The following is a 7,340-nucleotide window of genomic DNA, read 5'->3' as shown; positions in this document are numbered from 1 at the left end:
TTTCTGGCTCTGCTGGTTCACAAGATGATCAGGCTTTACAGCAGTTGCTCTGACCACGTTTTGACACAGCACAGCCTCAAACCGTATCTGGAAGTACAAAGTGGCATTCCCATTAGTGCAGGGTGAAGCCCCCTGCCATCACCCCAGCTAGGCTCCAGGCCAGAAATCAGGTAGGTTGGGGTTAGTGAAAGCTTTACCACAACTGGCTGATGGGACTTATCTAGGGCATGACGTTTCAGGAAAATTACATCTCCCTACCTTATCACCGTGGTGGAATTTGTCAGGGACTGTGATTCAATGCCAGGCCCAGTGGAAGGTAGCAGATCCCACAAATTTTGGGTTTCTTGGTGATTTGTTATGCTTTCCACAGCAACTCGGTTTTTATTTAAAAAAAAAAAAAGTTGCTAGCCTTTGTGATGCAAATGCATGCCTGGCAATGGCTACAGCAATGGCTGTAGGAAAGATGGGAGCTCTACCGTTCTGTCACTCTTTCTCAGTATTGATGTATTATTGTCAATATTTGAGACCAGCTACCCAGTCCCATGTGCACGTCAGTGTGTTAATTTGAAAGGCTCATTGGAACTAAATGCTGACAGTAATAAGTTTTGGACAATTTTTGCAACATTCTTAAGGCTATAAGAAAGTTGTGATTTTTTTTGGTTCAAAAGTTGCAGCCACAGTTTGTTGAAGTTGCAGTTTTGGTGTGGTCAGTTCTAGTACCATAAAAAATAAACAAACAAAATAGAAACAGGTGTCAGACATTGTGGCATTAGGCAGACACGCTTCTGGCGGGGTTCTTGTCTCAGGCTTCCTCCAACCTTTTCCCCAAAGAATGAGGAGCTTCTTTGGGTACCCCCACAAAGGGCACCAGCCTTGAGTGCACACCCACTCATAAGTGCCAGCACTTTCCTCAAAGCCAAGCAGGCTACCTGATAAAGCAGGGCAGCAGCATGGATGAGATGGTGCATCCTCTCTCAAAGGCAAACATGTTGGAGGGGCAGCTGGGCCAAATTTGAATGAGTGGTGTTGCAACCTGGTGCATGGGGTCGCAGTGTAACCCATGTACTTAATAGGGCAATATCTCTTTAAGAGACCCATTGCCGGGAGGTAGGAGTGAGTTGTGTCTGGGTCATTGTTGCTAGGCAGATTAAGTACTCCACATACAGAAGCTTCTGGAATTGGGTGTGGTAGTTTTGGTTATGTGCCAATAGGTTCCCTGTTGCTGGGGTCAGACTCCATGAGGGCAAGCAGTCAGGGCAGCTGCTTTGCAGAAGGCCATGTGCCCTGTGTGAGTAGGGTGACCAGACAGCAAATGTGAAAAATCGGGATTGGGGGGGGGGGGGGTAATAGGAGCCTATATAAGAAAAAGACCCAAAAATTGGGACTGTCCCTATAAAATCGGGACATCTGGTCACCCTATGTGTGAGTTGGGAGAAGCTAAGCCCAGGAGCAGAAAGCAGGCTGTTGTTCCTAACTCTGAAGTGTTTTGCAGCAGGGTTTTATTTAAATCTATACACTTAAGTGAATGTTTGGTTAATGAGTTAGCTGACTGGCTAGCAGTGATTTCAGAAGAGGAAGAGTCTGCATGGATCCCAACTGAAGATTCCTACAAGCAAATAATATAATATATGGAGATATACCTATCTCATAGAGCTGCAAGGTCACCAGGTCCAGCCCCCTGTCTTCACTAGCAGGACCCAGTACTGATTTTGACCCAGATTCCTAAGTGGTCCCCCTCAAGGATTGAACTCAGATCCCTGGATTTAAGAGGCTAATGCTCAAACCACTAAGCTACCCCTGTGCAACCCCTGCTGAAAATCCTTAGAGACTGAACTCTGTGTCTCCAGATACTTTCTATGGGAGTTTTTTTTTTTTAAGGCACTGGAGACGGGAAATGATGTGAACTCTAGCCCACCCAAAGGTTACAGCAGCACCACTCAGGTTTCCGGCAATTGTAAAAAGTTGCTGTGTGTTGTTAAAAGTTGCAGTTTCATGACAAAATCCCAGCCTCCAATTTTTTTTCCAGCCTTAACCATTATTCTGTTCACACATTTCACTGCAGGAAATGCCCTTTGCTCTCTGTTCTTCCACATCTTTCCTGCCTAGGCTGATAGTGCTTGGATCTCTTTGCCCTTTATTCCATGATGTTTTCTGTTGTTTCTTTCAGGCTTAGTCAGGTCCGGTCTACACTACAAAGTTACGTGGAGAAGTCAACGTGGTTTTGCATGTGTTCCCCCCGCAGTGTAACTGCAACTAGAGAAGGATTCTGTCAGCACAGCTGATGGGGAGGTGTAGCTTTGCCGGCAGAAAATCCTTCTGATTGCTTATGCTCTGTCTACATTAGAGGGCTCTGCTGCCGTAGCTATACTGGCAAAGTATGAGTAGTGAAGACAAGTCCTTAGTCTTTTCTTTGTATGAATCTGTCAACTTTTGAAAAGAATAGAAGCATTCACAGAATTCCAAGGGATAGTCAATGTGATAGACCCTAATGTATATTATGTAGTTAAAAAAAATTATCCCCATAAATGGAATTCCTTCCACTTTTCCTGAAAATTTCATTAACACTTTTGGCTATTTATTTTCCAGTAGGTTGCCCTTGGCCGTATCCTGAGACTTGTTTTTAAAAAATCAGATTTGTTGCTGGTGCCCCCTCCAAACCTGCAGTATTGTCTCTAACTTCTTGATCCACTTTAAAACCCATGTGAGTCTAATGCTAACAGGCTGTTTAATTTGATTTCTGTTTTTGTTATTTGGGTAATCACTTTTCTTCCTACATATTAGCATAATTAACTTCTTGGGAGTTTTTCAGTCTCTGTGTTATTAAACCATGCAGATTAAGATAGCTTTGTGGTAAAAGTCTCACCAAGTATTTAACAGTATAAATACATGCAAGCAATAAAGACCAATCCAAAGGGAACCATTTTCAAACTGTGGGCCCAATCCTGTAATCCTTACTCATCCCAGTTATCTATTTGTAAATTACAAAGTGCTGCAATTAACTAAGGGTTAATGATGCTTTTCTCTGAAGACTGAGAATTTAGCTAGAAAAATTCCCTGTATTTCTTTAGAGGTCAGCCACATTCCTTCCAACTATTCTGGCCAAATCTCTATTGCTGGCCCATTAGGAACTCAGTGTTGCCAACTCTCATGATTTTGTTATGGGTCATTGTTTTCCTTAAAGCCACAGCTCCTGGAGGCAAGTGGATCTATGATGATTTCAGCCTTTGTTCTTACAGAAAGTGAGTGTCTAGCTCTCGTGGTGCTGGAGAAAGCTTCAAAATGTGACCCCAGTGCACTCTAAAGGCTCAAAAAGAAGACGAGAAAGAAAAAGAACACCAAATCTATTATGTTTACATAATCTCATGATTTTAAAGCCAGTCTCATGATTTTTTGAACATTCAGGATTGGCAATATTGGGAACAGGGAATCCCATTTTGTGAAGGCCTCTAGCTCTGTTTCATTAAACCTATGTTCCAGCTAGGCTCAAAAAGATGTTAATTCCTACACTTCCAAGATAGGCTGAAAATGAAAAATGGGGCATCACGTCTTGCATCCGAAGAAGTGGGTATTCACCCACGAAAGCTCATGCTGCAAAACGTCTGTTAGTCTATAAGGTGCCACAGGATTCTTTGCTGCTTCTACAGAACCAGACTAACACGGCTACCCCTCTGATACTTGACACTGATCATGATTTCTAGTACTCAGATGTTACTGCAGCAATTTACAGCATGCCTATGATATACATGAAAGCGAGGGGATTAGATGGATCAGGGAATTGGTAAAGAGGAATAAAGCTCTTCAGTTTACTTGTTCTAGTTTTGCCCAGGTTAGTAATAAAGAAAAGTCATGACCATGGCTGTTTGGTGGCCCAAGTGAAATGAGTTGGGGTCTTTCTGGCAGATTTGTGTCCACGTCACAAAAAACACCACAATAATTGTCTTGAATTGGTCTCCTTGTTGGTCTCAGCAGAGAGGGAAAGATTGAATGGGCCATTGAGTCTCTGAACTCCTCTTGCTCCCATAAAGATAACCCGTCCAGATCAGGGTTGAGGCACATTGGTAATACACTGCAGGAAAGCTTACACTACTGACCTCAATACTCCTCTACTTGCTCTGTGGACAAACAGGACTCCAATAGCCAGAGCTGTTAATCTTGCAACTTTCAGAAGTGCTAACTCCACCCAGAAAGATGTCTGACACTGCTAAACCAGCTACGTTATTGCCTTTTCTGTCAGCCTTTGTTAGAAAGACATAAAAAAAAAACCTCTCTGCTCTCAGTCTTCTGATCTGGGCCTTTTACAGAGTATTGTACAGTTTTTAAACTGCCAGTTTGATTGTAATAGTTGGAAGCTTAGGTTTGTTTCTATCTCTGAACCATTTTGCTTTAGCTGTGGGTTAAATTCTAGCTGTTATCTTTCTCTCTTTCTGCATGCAGAAGCAGTATTTTATGTCTGTACTGTGGCCTGCAGCCAGCCCCTTCCCAGTTACTCCCACCACAGACACTAGTAATCTGAAGAAGAAGGGTACATCAGGTATACACTATAGCAGGCAGACCATGACTCTGATTTATAGACCCCCATCTTAGAATTCCCCTTACACAGAGTTTGTGGCATATCATTTCCATTGGTTTCCCTTTTGGATGGATCTGCATCTGAAGAAGTGAGGTTTTTTACCCACAAAAGCTTATGCCCAAATAAATCTGTTAGTCTTTAAGGTGCCACCAAACTCCTTGTTGGCCTTTTGGATGGGATTTTCAGGAGTATGCATAGCCCAAAGACAGAATCTGACCCATAATTCTTTAGGTCCATCTACAGTAGCCTTTAGGGGAAAATCGCCCACCATTTCACTGGCATGGTGAAGCTCTATCAGCAATAGTAAGTGCGAGTGCTAGCTAGAAAAGGCTCCTTCACCCATGAGTGTCTTAACGGCCATGATGCCTAGAACTGTGCTGAACTGGCTGAGATGCCAGAAGCCAGTCTACCCCGCGCTTTAACTATTGCTACCACTGGTGGAGCTCGATGGGATAACAATGAAGTGAATTTTAAGGAGAAAAAGCCTAGACACTCCCCCCAATATGTGTCAGGCTGCAAAAAAATATCAGTTACTTCCAAAGCAGTTGCTCATGAGCTTCCCCTCAGGTAGCCTGTGCATTGGCAACATGGGCAGGAGCCTGGATTCAGAGGAGTGAGATCCATGTGAAGCTTATATGGTTTTAAGGCAGAGACAGGCCCAGACCCTAAATACTGCTGAGGACTTGGGCCACAGTGCCTTTGAAATCCACTGGGCTACTTATTCAGTTGTGTTTGGTACCGGAAAGAGAGAAATAGTGCCTGGATTTGGCTGCGGTTATTAACCTTTGGAGGTTAAGGATTAAATTACTGCCAACCCACAGATGATCTCAAAATATTTATTGTAAACTTCCTAGTTTATTAAACCTGATTACATGGAGGTCCACATAATCTGATATGTCTTTGTCTCTTGGCCTGAAATTGAATTATTTAGGGAAGCCGTAGGTAGCACAATTAGTGTTATCACTCGCCTAGTGATGTCAAGCAAGACACTTAGCCCTTTGCTCTTATGGCACATGCCTGAGTACAACTGCCACTCAAGCCTGTAGTGTCATAGTGTAGATACTGCCTATATTGATGGAAGGGGGTTGCCTGTCAATGTAGTTAATCCATCTCTCCAAGAGGTGATAGGTGGGTAGATGGAAGAATTCTTCCATCGATCTAGCAGCATCTGCACCAGGGGTGAGGTCACTCTAGCTATGTTGCTCAGGGTGCAAAGTTTTTCACAGCCCTGAGCAATGGAGCTACGTGAAACTATTTTTTAAGTGTAAATCAGCCCTCAGTTACCACCAGTTGCCTAATCAAGGATGTATTTTCATGCCGAATGTGTGTTGCTGAATGCTGTTTTTTCTGTCATCTCTGTGAGCAGGTGCAATAGCCTGTAATAGACCATCTCTTATTGTAACTGAATTGCACTCAGTATTAACAACTCAATTATATGCACTTTAAATACATGAATTCATGCTGCTGCATGTTGACTACGTGGCTTATTGCGCATTTCCATAATGTTGTGAACTTCTGATTTTTAACTAGGTGTCCGGTACCCCGTGAGACCTTCCTAAAACTGGGTTTCTACAGGGTAGCCAGTTTTGGGAGTGAGCTGCCCATAAGTTTTAAAGAGAATTTTAGTGGCATGCCCAGTCGTTCTCTCCCAGCATTCTTGACTCAAATTTATTTGTAGGGATTTTTTTTCGGGTAGCTCCTCTCTCCCCCACTATCACAGCCACTAGGGTTAAGTCAGAAGTTTCATGCTTTCAACCTTGTGCTGAGTGCATTCAACCACAATGCCCCTTCCTTTGTAAAGAAATTCAGTGAGTCAAATCTAGCCATGCATCCGACGAAGTGGGTATTCACCCACGAAAACTCATGCTCCAATATGTCTCTTAGTCTATAAGGTGCCACAGGACTCTTTGCTGCTTTTACAGATCCAGACTAACACGTCTACCCCTCTGATACTTGAAATCTAGCCTGATCCCCTTTGACCCACATTCTGCTCTCAGTTACAGCGGTGTAAATCTGAACTCCATTAAGTTATGCTGGATTTGCACTGGTGTATGTTAGAATACAGATATTCAGGCCTGCCTGTAAAGGCCTATACTTTAAGAACTTGTGTATTTTTTATCACGTAGCTAGTTATAGAGGTATAAAAACAAAGAATCAAAATTACAGTCCACCTGTGTATGGGCCTTTTTTTACTAGGATAGTCTGAGGCCTTGTTCTTAGGCTAAGGCCTTTGGCTAAGCAGCAGGGGCAGCCATAAACTGGGAAGCGTATGGTCACATCCTTACATTTCAAACCAGTTATATTCAAATAAGGTGCTATCGGGCTGTTAGGAAGATGATCCTGTCCTGATAGTGCCCATCAACACCAGATAAAGAAACAGTTCTTAACATGGGTAAAGAAAACTTAGTTTGATAGCCACATGTCTGGCAAGAAATCACTTATCAGTGGTATTGTTTCTGTATTTCTGTATTGTTTTATTTTTATGGCCCCCACTTTTTTATTGTTAATTTGTCTGGTTCTTTAATTGTTTCTGTCTGCTGTATAATTAATTTTGCTAGGTGTAAGTTAATTAGGGTAGGGGGATATAATTGGTTAAAAATTATGTTACACTATGTTAGGATTGGTTAGTTACATTTTAGTAAAATGATTGGTTAAGGTATAGCTGAGAGTATTACTATATTAACTGGGGTCAAACAGGAAGTGGGAGGAAGGGAAATTGGAATCATGTTTGCTAAGGGGGGAGAAACGGGAACAGGGACACAAGCAAGGC

General features: G+C 42.6%; 1 long non-coding RNA gene across 1 annotated transcript; it reads left to right on the top strand.

The window, feature by feature from the left end:
- Positions 1 to 1,231: 1,231 nt before the first annotated feature.
- On the top strand, positions 1,232 to 3,374 carry LOC120371538. The gene is made up of 3 exons (XR_005584430.1): positions 1,232 to 1,288; positions 2,587 to 2,701; positions 3,237 to 3,374. It is a non-coding gene; the product is annotated as an uncharacterized LOC120371538 (long non-coding RNA).
- The last annotated feature ends 3,966 nt before the right edge of the window (positions 3,375 to 7,340 follow it).

This window comes from Mauremys reevesii, linkage group 9, assembly GCF_016161935.1.
Source record: "Mauremys reevesii isolate NIE-2019 linkage group 9, ASM1616193v1, whole genome shotgun sequence".
Classification (NCBI taxonomy): Eukaryota; Metazoa; Chordata; order Testudines; family Geoemydidae; genus Mauremys; species Mauremys reevesii.
The sequence above is the reverse complement of the archived record's forward strand: the minus strand, read 5'-3'. Positions and strand labels throughout refer to the sequence as shown.